The 11,984-nt window shown below is 40.2% G+C and overlaps 1 protein-coding gene across 4 annotated transcripts in view; it reads right to left on the reverse strand.

Moving 5' to 3' along the window:
• Positions 1-3,313, reverse strand: part of ADORA2A (adenosine A2a receptor) — a 33,878-nt gene extending 30,565 nt beyond the window's left edge. For 2 of the 4 annotated variants that reach the window (XM_026075192.1, XM_026075188.1), the window contains exon 1: positions 120-2,511. The gene's annotated coding sequence lies outside the window, so the exon portion shown is untranslated. Of the gene's footprint in view, positions 1-95; positions 2,512-3,255 lie in introns of those variants that run through there. The other 2 variants (XM_026075193.1, XM_026075191.1) reach the window with 2 other exon arrangements.
• Positions 3,314-11,984: the final 8,671 nt, after the last annotated feature.

Genomic DNA, 11,984 nt, shown 5'->3' on the forward strand with positions numbered 1-11,984 from the left:
GCAAGCGCCAGAAAGGGGCTTCTGCTGCGTTTTACCCGCTTAGAGTGAAAAAGGGAAAGGAGAGGGGGGTTTCTGCGCGCGCCCTAAGCACGTACTTCTTCCGAGGCAGCAAAACTCACCAGGGCGCTCAAGGCTACGGCTGTGGCAGGGGCCCGGGGCGATGCGATGCACGGAGAGCCTGAAAGACACCCCAGCAGAAAGCAAAGCAAGCAGCGGCTCCTTCTCCTTTCTGTTCAACTTTCACTACCGCCACCCGGAAAGGAAACGCCCGTGCATTACTGTTTTGAAGTCTCCAGGAGCTCTTAGTGAAGATATTAAATATTTTACAGAAGTTTCACATTTCCCCTCAGCATTTGCATGCGCGAGCCGCTTGGGGCTGCCGGGCTCCGGGGACCCCTCAGTTCCCCCACGGGGACCCACGCGGGGGGCAGCCGCAGCGCGGTCAGAGCAGGGGGAGAAACTCTCCAGAGTCTGAACCCGCTGCTCTGTAGGGACTTCTTCCAAGGATTCTTAGTCTTTTTGTTTGTTTTTTTAATTTTACATCTTAGTGAGTATATTATCTTCATGTTCCTATTGGTTGGACATTACAAACAGGAAAAAACACCAGCAAGACTCCCCACTTCCCACCGACCTTATGGCAGACCTCAGCCTATGAAAAAGTGATTCATTTCAATGCCAGACAGACAGGACAAAACTCTCTGCTTAGGGTCAGCCACGTCTTGGATGCTCACGTCATGCAACAAAACTGTTTTTTCAGGACTCAAGTCCAGAGACGTTTTGCTCGCGCTACATCTGCCAGGAGCCTACGCACATCACTGACCCACAGGCAACTCAGCAAGAGCATTCGTGTTGCTGGACATTTTCAGGCACACGCTATGCCAAGACAGTAGGAAAAAAGTAGCAGAACCGGCACCAGCCCGTTCAGCACCAACCTCAGAACCTGTGAGCCTCTAAGCATTAAAAATTCACCACCGACAGTATCATCTGGCACCTACACCGCCTGCCTCTGCACTCCCCCCAGGCAGGGCGGTAGGCTAGTGCACAGACTGCGCTCGCCACAGAGGCATAAATTATAGAGCTGAGCGGAGACCAGAACACGGCTCCAAGCACAATGGAAATCCTGTGAAGAGGAGAAAAAGAGAGTCATTTCCCCAGGAAGTTACAGAAAAAGGCTGGCGAAATCTGCCGCGCAGTAACAGGTAGTGATTTTGTAAGGACTATGTACATCAACAGGCCAATTCAGGACAAAAAGCAAGAACAGGAGACTATGAGAAATTTAGGAGCCTCATCAAACCGCCCTGCAATATTGATAAGTTTAGAAAGGCTGCGTACCTACCCCAAGTTTGCCAGCGCTTTTTAAGAAATGCTGATGCTGGAAGTGAGCGGCGTTCCGGTAACGGTCTCACTTTTGCCCTGTGCGGGAGATAGTGTTTTCCAGATCCTGGCTGATACTCCACAAGGTTTTGTGTTGTGGGGTTGTCTCTGAACTGGAGGGGCAAGCGTCACGCGGTAGCAGTTACCGTCTGCCAGATCTGCTGCGCCTGTTTGGTTGCTGCTGTGCCGGCAGTTTCCAACACCCTGGAGGTGGCCTGTCATCTTTGGCCCAGGCCCTCAGAGACATCTAAATACCTATCTCCCACTGAAATCAATGAATGCCGGGAATTCAAGATACCTGTGAGGAGCTGGGCTGCAGTTTCTAAACATGATTTTCATCCCGGATGCATTAAAATCGGTGTTGTCACAGGCAGCCCCCTTTATGAAGCCGTCGGGCTGGTTTCTTTAACAGTCCCCTTCTCAACAGGTTGCCTTATCTGCAAGTTTCACGAGTCACTGATGTTGACCAACAGTTCTTTGAAGGACCCCAGAAATGCTTCACCGGATGTCTCTTTTCCCAGTTACAATTCTTTTTTGATTTTTGCAGGTAACTGGTTTTAAGATCATTTAATGTAGACTATGTTGATTTTTTTAAACTAGCATGTCAAACTATCTAAAGCAAATGTTTGAGTGATTCCACAGGGTTGGCTGATAACAGTAACTTGACAAACTTCTAATGCTTGTTAGAAATGACCTTTTTTTTCCATGAAAGCATGCTGAGTGGCATTATTCAGGCTACCACTACCAAAAACAACCCCAAACCACTGGTTACTTCCCCTCCTGGCCATTCCAGTTTGGAAGGAATATCAGATCATCCCACTGTTGCCTCCCGATTTTCTCTGTGTAGTTTGGAACTCTGCAGAGTTTCAAGATATGTTAAAAATCAATATTACCGGCTCCTGGAGCTCCTCAGACAGTTCTTCTGTTACTTCTGCATGCCCACTAATTACTTCTGCAGACTTAAAGTGTTTTACAACAAGCAGCTGCTGTTTTATGTCCTATTGAACAACTGGATAGGATATTTTTCATTACTACAGTAAGATATAAATAAATCTTTTGCCTTGGTTTTGAATAAGTGAATTGCTTTTCTATTATTTTTATGCTATTGTCCCTGTCAAGTATCATAACTGTATCATTCTTCAGATCATATCTGTTCTTGGGTATATTCAGTGTGTATTGTCCTTACCCTAATGGCTATAGATTTTCTACTTATCCCCTCCCTGACCAGTGGCCAACAATGACAGTAAAGAGACAGTTAAGGAATACAATCCGCTTTTGCATTTTTCTGGTTTTGTTTTTATAATATATGGAGGATGGGATTGCAAGAGTGCTAACTTCCTTCCCCTTCCTAGGGTGGGGGGGGAGAGGGGGTATCATTACTGCTACTGCTACAGCCAGATGCAGTTTGAGAAGGGACTACACAAAAGGGAGAGAAGGTAGGTAGAAACCGTCTGGAAACAGAAAAGCTTCCAGCAGCCCAACAGCCTTGGTGACTGGTACTGACACAAGCCTAGGGCAGGCCTCTGCTTCAGGCTGTGAGCTGAAAAGTTCAGGACTGCAAGGAAAGAAATGAAATTTTCTGATCCTCCTGTGTACAGCCAAGAAGGGCTTTTGCACACTCGAGGAGAAGCAGAGTTGTAGTAACATACCAGACGCCACCTCCCTAAGTGAATGAGCCAGTAAACTCTTGAATTTTGGCTTGTTGTACAGTTGAAAAGTAGTGACGTGAGACTACCCGCACTTCCCAGATTTAGTAACCAAGCTGAAGTAGTAAAATCTAGAAAGAAACAGCATAGTATACACCTTGAAAAGTTTTCCCCAAAAAGATGAGAGCAAAGTCTAAATAAAAACTTCATATTTGAAACACATCATGAAACTTACCCTTCTCTTTGCTGACACTGCATTAGCAATGGTTTGCTTGGGCAAGTCAGTGATGCCACTGTAAACACAAAACAGGCAAATATAATGACTATAATCACAAGGAACCTGCCACCCTTGCAAAGGAGCAAGAGAGCATGAAAAACATACCGAAGTACTGAGGTTGCTGCGTGGAGGCCTGTTCTATTGAAAGTGATCATCGGTTTGTCTAGAACAGAATCTGCGAGAATTAATTTTTTTAAATTTGAAAACTATATTTTTGCCTTCAAGCAAAATGACTTTTCTTTAAGGTTAATGGGAAATACTGCACTTTCTGCATCAACATGTTTTTAGCTACTAGAAAGTGACCTGAAACCATCAGCTCTGCTCATTAAAACCCAAACTGTCAGTTTGCTATTTGCTATTGCCAGATGTGACAGTTTCTAACGGACTGATACCTGAATCACAGAAGACACAGGTAAAAGCATTGAAATGATGCCATTTGACGGCTAACGGGTAAATGACCGTAGCAAACTTCTTAATGCCAACGATGCACTGGAGCTAAGATCACAATGCTTTAGAGTGGATCTATGGCATCAAAACCTGGTTTTGTAAGCTAGACAGGAATAAATAGCTATTTCCCGTCTTTCACATCCACACAGAGTACTCTTTACTTGTTTTAGAGCTCTACTCCATCTTGCAACTTTTCCCTCTAACCAGATTGAGTTTTCCTACATACAAGAAATTACATCGATGATATGCACATTTTGTGAAGATGCATCAAACTGAGTATTGCATTGGCACACATACGTAATGTTGGCATACAGGACACTTAAAATGCACGTGTTCTGATTTGTACATAATCCCATACCCAAAACTACTGCCTGAACCTCTCTAAAAAGTAGCCTTGTGTTAGTGTAAGAGAAGGAATGGAGGCAGGGTTACTTGAGGTTCACTGGAAACATTAGCAAATAAATCCTTCAACATTAGAGTTAGACTATATACAGGCAATTATTTCTCTCACATTGTTTAACATGAAATATTTGTTAGTAATTTTAAATCAACATTGAAGAAAGAGCCTAGATTTTCTGAAGAGGAAGCAAGTCCTTTAACAAAGTTATGCGTGCAAAATTTTGCTGAAAATGCCCATCTCTAACAGCTTAACCAAAGGATACTCTCTGTGCCAGAGACTGAAGCCTTCTCGCAAACTCTTTAATTCCAGCATAGGAAGAATACAGCTTTTACGTAAACTTAAGGAAAGCAAGCCAAAGTCAAGGTAAGATTCATGCTGACAAGGAAACACAAACCCTTATCTATCTCACTGCTTAAATCCCACCTTAGGTCAGGAACCAATGAAGGGTTTTCAGCAATTTCAGGTCAAGAGTTGGACTCATCTCCATAAAAGGAGACTCTCCAAGCAGATTGTGGCTTCGTTTTTCTAAGTGCTGTTCAGCCTGACAGAGGACAAGATGGAGTTCAATCTAAATTCAGGCACTCTTTGTAGACTACCAATAGAGGAAAAACGAGTAGCGTGAGTAACGTGGAAGTTGTAGAGCAACAGCTGCTTATTTTCTATAATAGCAATATATAGAAGTTATCTTTATACAAAAAGGAACTGTTGGAGGTACAGGGCCCAGCAGGAGGAAGTCAGATGATTTCTCTTCGTTTACAGTATTCTCATTTTCTTCTAAGGAGCAATGAGAGGGCAACACAAACTCGACAAAATCCACATTGCTCATATCCGAGCTCCTTCCGCAACGTGGATAAAGACAAGTAGTAGCTACTGACCCTGCTCCCCAGCACTCCCTGCTAGGGATTGGTATGACACTGAGCTGCCGGAAACGTTGCTGCAAAATGATGGAACTTCATAGGTTTATGAAGCGAAGCCAGTGCTTTAGCACCTCGTTCTGACGCTTGTAGCGTTCGTACCTCTGCCCGGGAACAAGCCTGCTGCACCCCTTCCTTTTACCCTTCCTTCCTCTGCTGGGCCACCAGGCCAGCTGCATTATTGCTAGACCAGCCATTCGGGGGAGAGATTTTTTGGAAGGACTGGACACTTAGCAGCCTGTGAGCTGCAAATGCTCAGCATCCCTCAGGACCAGGCCCTCCAAAGTTGTGATTTGTTTATTTATTTATTTATTTTTAAGAGAGCGCACTGGTTACGTGCACCACAGGCTCTACCGCGGCCCACTGCAGTTTGGAGAATGATATCAAGCAGCGCTGAATTTTGCCCCCGAGACGCGCAGCGTTAACTCAACATGCTGGCATGTCAGTGCTCTGCGGGTTATTTATTTTTGAAAAATATGATATTGTCAACAGCTTGGTGAAGTTGTCTCCAGACTGTTATGTCTCCTTCTCAAGTTTCTTTCATTTTTAAGAGCTTAACTTTTAGGGTCCTGGCGTGAAGAAAGAGCCTAAAATGGTTTAAGAAAAGGCAGCATAAACAAGGGAGTGAGCTACACACAGCACTGGAGAGAAGCACAAATATTTCCTCACACTATATAATCAATGCAAATGTCTAGCTGCAAAAACATTGTGATAAGGAGCTCCACTGTGCTCAACTCTAYTTTCATAATGAGATTAAGGAGGTCCCAGAAGATCTAAATATCCTGAAGTGGAAAGGAAACAATATCTAAAAAAGTTGACATCATTTTTCAAACAGGGTCTTTCATAAACAGAAATTAAATTCTATAATCAGAGTTCAATTAAGCTGTGGTGATAAAGAGGGCAACTACAGACAAGGGCTAGTAAAAACCTTAACTTGGACTAGAATTGATGGCATCAGTCACTGTTTATCTACTTTTTTTTTTTTTTTTTAATCCTAGATGAAAATTTTGCCTAAGCAAAGACCTGCATTGGAGAAGTTTCAAAGTGAGTTTTCTAATAGAAATTAAGCTAATAAAAACATTTAACTAGACATAAATGCTCTCCTAATCTTGAGTTGCCAGGCATAGAGCCTGTAATTAGTTAACTTCTCCTTTCACAGTGTCGAGTTCACACATCAAGCACTAATTAACGTGGAAGGTATCAGACACGGTCTTTCTGGATGAAAAAAAATCCAGAAAAAATAGTTTAAGAGACCAAGAGAACATAAATTCTGGGCCCAAAGAAAGATATTGCTGAAAATAAGAACTAGACAAAATACTAAGCGAGGGAGCTAAGAGAGGGTAAATGATGTGAAAGGCACCGYAGAGAAAGGCACAGAATTCAACTTGAAGTCTTTACAGTAGCTGCTGGCTATTAATAACTCTTCCCATCTGGAGAAAGTAATCAACTTTTTATGATAAGCTAGTGTCCCTTCTAAGAAGAATCTTGTGTAGGAAGAAGCTGCATCTTAATGAGCCCTTCCCATTGAGGCACTCTGCGCAGCTGCACACAGGAGCAGGCTTCGGTCCAAAAATTAAAACTCTCTTATATCGACAATACAATTCAAGCCTCTTCCTTTGATCAATATAATCATGAAACCCTATTTTGACATGAATTTTAGTAGAAAGCTCTGCAATATTAAACTAATTCAATACATAATGTAACTGCAGAACAGCCATGATTCCAGTATAAACTTTTTTATTTAATAGGACGGAATATTATATTGTTGTTGCTTCTTAGATCTTTATTTTACTATTTGAGGCAGTTATAGTTCATTCATTACAGAAAGATCTTCAAAAATATTTAACTAATTGTATTTTTTAACGTAAAGATGCTCAGGAAGCTAATTTCACGTTTTTAACATTATTCTCTAATGTTGTCATCTTGGAAGAGAATCCATGAAAAACCGTGGTTAGAGAACACTTTCAATAAATACGTGAAAGGAAAGTTGCAGCCCCCCACATCATACAGACATCACTGTTTTAACATACCTCGGACCTCAGCTGTGTTCTGCTTGCTGCTTCTGTCTTGACCTTCAGATTGCCAACTGCATTTGTACAAACCACTCACACACGCGGTTATGCCCCTGCTAAAGAAAAGAATGGGCAACCAAACCTCTACTTTTGGACATGAAAGTCTACTACAAATTTCTAAAACATTTATTCTTAAAGGAGTATGAAAATTGAAGATCCATACTTAAAAACAAGATAAAAATAATTTTGAGAACTAAGAGATTTGTTAAACCACTCAAATCCAGGGAGATTTTTTACCTCAAGAAAAAAGTAAGCATTTCCTTGCAGAATAAAAATGAGTCAAAGGTATTTCTGGCTTGCAGAACAGATAGAAAACACTAAAACAAATTTTAAAAATTGCATCAGAAATAGGCAGAATTATAATAGCTACCTATACCAGCCAGTATGTTAACAACAACATTTGAAATAAAGAGGAGCCCATCCCAAACCTCTGGATCCAGGCTATTCCAAGGCATTTCAGATTAAAGCTCTATGCTGCCTTATCTGAAAAGGTGTGGAAACAGCTATTCAAAACCAGTTACTGTCCACGACAAATGAGAGCAAATCAAATTTTAAGTGTTCTAGTCTTCATTTTCATCTGGAACTTTTATTTTTAGGCATTTATCTTAAATACTCTGAACTGTCCTATAGATGAGGATCCCCTCCCATACCTTAAGAGATAGTCCAACTCAAGTAAGGCAACTCCTTCTCTAAATAGCATTTAAATAATTTAATATAATCCTAGATTCTAATATATATGCTAATCTAATTCTAATCATATATTAAGGACCAGGACAATCCAAGCTAAACAGATATCTTAAATACATCTCTCTGATCTAGAGTATTCTTCATGATATCATTTAAAACCCTTTAGGCACAGATGCTGTAAAGTATGCTGGTATACCAAAATAGAGATGACTTCCCAAAAAATCATGGTTATGTGTATGTAAATCATTCACGTGCACTTTTCTCATCCATGGCACACAAACCTCCAAAAACTACTTCCTGTAACATCTATCCTTGAAAAACCATGGTGGCAGAAATAAGTGTTAAAATAATCCCTCTTGTAGTAGCCACATTCAAGAAAACGTAACACACATTTTGCTATTTGTAATTTTTATTTCATGTATAATTAAGAAGAAAACATGGCAACATTGGAAAATTGAAGGCATACATACTAAATACTCATACAGAATACATTATGGAGAAAGCAAATGCCCAGATTTTTTGTGGTCCTTGCAAACTAAAAGCATATTGGTCCTCCAAAAGGTTTAGCTTAAAAATATGTTTGCTGACCTTTTAAGTTCCAATGCTGAACAGGTGGCACCTTTCAAACCAGAAACAGGGTGAAGTCTAATTTGAACACACTTTCAAATTTTCCTCAAACCAGTTTTCTCAGATTTCAGGTTTTCTCAGATGTAACTGGGACTGAATGTTTTTTTCCCTCCTTACATTTTCAATGTGTAAGTTGTTAGACCACCCTAAGTATTCAAGACTCAAACATTTCTTGAAACATTTTCACTTTTATTAAGAACCTACATACACACACACGTTTAAATAAAAACAAACATATGTGTGTGTGTGCATGTGTGTATAAACTATTTGAAGGGGTTCTGTAAGAAAGGAAAAGTGCTTCTTGTACAGAAAAAGAGCTATTAGATCCATACAAGCGCTGTTAGGTGAATCTAACAGTCATGTTTCAAATGAGTATAAAACCAAAACAAACCAGAAAAGCTGGCTAGCTGGGAAGAGCCATGGAAAATGAGCTATTTCAGAAGATATTATTACTGGCTGCGGTGTCATTTCAAACAAGGTTAGTCCTTATCCAATATAGTGTTGTGATGCTAGATTGAGAGAGACATCCATAAAATTCTGTTCTTTCATGAAGGTCCAAAATTCACCACACTGTTCTGTCAATTCTGCCTCACACCTGAACTGAAAGTACCCTCGACCACGAGTTGGAGGGTACCAATTAATGCCCTTCTGACTTTGATGTGGAGAGTTATCCAACATTAAGTGAGATCACTGATTTATTTCATACACATTGAATAACTCTCGATCGTTACTGACCTAAACCGAGCTGATGGGCCAGAGGCTGACTATCCCATATTCTGCTTAGTAGGTTTATGTTTTCTTTCTATTAGATGACATACAGAAAAGACTTTTTTCCAAAAAACCCTTCAGATGATAAATACAAAAGTGCTACTTAAAAATAGTAAAATTGATCTTACTATACATGTAAAAACAAAGGATTCTAACAAACTGAAATGTTGTGAGTTACGAGAATTCATTACTTGAGTGAATTATGTATGCTTGCGCCCTCTTTACTGAATTGATTCCCAAGTAATCATCCTAACTGAACACATGCAATAACCGGAAACCAGTAAAAACCTCCAGAGAAATTTCAACAATGGGACAGAGTAGAAGAACCTTTTCCTCCCCATTTGTTGAAACAGAATTCAGGAAAAAAAAAAAAGTTCCATTATTGCAAATGCAGTCTACTGTTAAAACAAGTCTGTGAACTCCATGTTCCATGAACTGTGGAACCAAGACTGCCAATGGCTCCTTTGCAGCAGGAAACGTCCACTGGGCTTTCAAACTACCATATAAATACACTACTTACATGCAATTAAAATAATACATATCATTAGAATTAAAATGCACATAATACATTGCTATGCTGGGGCAGAGTAAGTTTGAAACCTCAGCTTCCCCAAACAACTTGTTCATAGTCTAGAACTCTATGCAAAATACAAAAGCCTTAGAAAAGTGCAACAAAACTAGCTTCATGACATTTTTCTTTTAGTTTTCATAAATACAATCTCTTAAAAATATTATTAAACAGAAGCATACTTCCCAGTGGAGAATGGATGTGCCACATTTCAACTTTGAGTAAGTGATTTTGGCTAGACTGAACCCCCTTGAAAATAGGGGATTAAAATGAAAACAACCTTAATCACATCAGGCTGCTGTAATATCCCACAAAAAATTTACGCTACCGTTTTGCATACACAAGTCTTGCTGGAAGCGATGGGAATTTTATGTGCAATTCTGTGGCAGGCATTGCCCTCAGGATAAAGGATATTCCAAGTAAAAGATAAATGTCAGTTGGAAAAAAGTCATCTGGTATTCATAGTTATTACTAAAGTTTCAGTATGGGGAAATACTTTCTATTAGAGAGAGCAGAGTTACTTAACTTATAAAGGCCAGGACAGCGGCCTTGTCAAACTGAGTTCAAGGGTGTTCTATCCCAAAAAGCTGGCAAGCACGAATACGTAAGGAAAAAAAGACACTCATATCAACACTCAGGAAATCAGAACTATATAAAACTTGATCTTTTAAGTTATTTAGTATTAATTATCAAAAACATACTTGCTGCATATTCCMGATGCCTAGCATATTGACTTTGACAATTACAAAGTGTAGTTAAACACTGATACTGAAATCATATGGATTATAATAGAGAAAACTTAGATGAATGAATGACTGGAAGTGTTCAGCAAGCCAGAGAGTAGTTCAAAACCCATCCAGCCACTCTCCTTTGAGAGCAGTAACACTATTAGAGATACCTTTCTAAATAGGGACGATTAAATATAGTAAGAGCTGTCTAGCACCCTTAACTTATTTAGAGAGTTGAGGATTCTGGGGCACGGAGAGCGGATGGATATCCTGGGGAGACGTAGGCTATCCGGGAGTCATGGAACAGTCAGGCAGCTCTAACGTATTTTGCCAATCTCTCTGCACTAGACTTGAGAGGCGTGTTTAGAACACCTGCATTACTACCTTGCTTTAACAGCACTTCCTGCCAAATCATTTCTCAAACTGGTTAATATTACTGAATATTCATATACTAATGCTAGCTTAAAGAAAGGAATTGCAGAAATAGGGCTTGGTAGAACATAAAAAAAGAAAGAAATATTTACTTATCTATCATATCAAATCAAGGGAAGGATCATAATACAACCTATAGTTAAATCACTTTGCACATGAACACTACTGTTTTAAAATTCTCTTTCTCAGGCCATCTAGAGAAGAGTATTTCTCACAATAGGCAAAAAATGGTGTGAATGCATATAAACTGCGTTCCTTTCCAGAAGGATTCTGCCCTCTGATAGCTCCTGCCCAGGATACAGCCTGCAGTTCAGCTGTGACTGTGTTAGCTGTAATAGGCAAATAAGAAGTAAGGTCACCACATGAGTCATACGACCACAGGTTTAAAGGCTTAACTTGAGCCCATGCCTAACTTCATGGCAGCCATCCAGAGGGGTCAACTTTGGAAGGGGGTGTCACAGATCACCTAAAAACCAGGCAGCATCCCAAGACGGTCATGAGCAGAACACGGAAAGTAAGAAACACATTCAGAAGTTCTCCATACCTCCAGCTTCCCAAACAATCTCCTTTAAAAGCGGGCTATAATTAGAAAACATGACCTTGGGTCAAAACTGCACAGAAACTGAGAGAAATGATTAAGAGGAGTATTTTGGTCATGCAAAAGATACAAGAGAATTCAAGTGGTCAATTTTCTACTGTCTGAAGAGTGGAATTGGGGAACTGACAAAATAGAGAAGAATTTAACACTGAGATCATTAACTGAAACGAGACACCAATGAGAACTTTTTGTTTGTAAGGCACATCTTCAGCAGTTTAAACCACCGTACTGGTGTGCATCAATGTAGCGAGGGCCAAATTCATTTCCGCTTATGCATATAAAACCGGAGTCTGACTGCAGTCAGTGGTATTGATATGAGTTTATACCAATACAGCAAAGCTGAGTTTGTTTTTGCTCAAGTTTGGCAAGTTAAGAGACCCTTAAAGCATGACAGTGGACTTTTCAGAAAAAAATGCTAACAGTGGAAATATCTTACAAAACTAGAG

Source organism: Apteryx rowi, unplaced genomic scaffold (assembly GCF_003343035.1).
Source record: "Apteryx rowi isolate R43461 unplaced genomic scaffold, aptRow1 scaffold_40, whole genome shotgun sequence".
Classification (NCBI taxonomy): domain Eukaryota; kingdom Metazoa; phylum Chordata; class Aves; order Apterygiformes; family Apterygidae; genus Apteryx; species Apteryx rowi.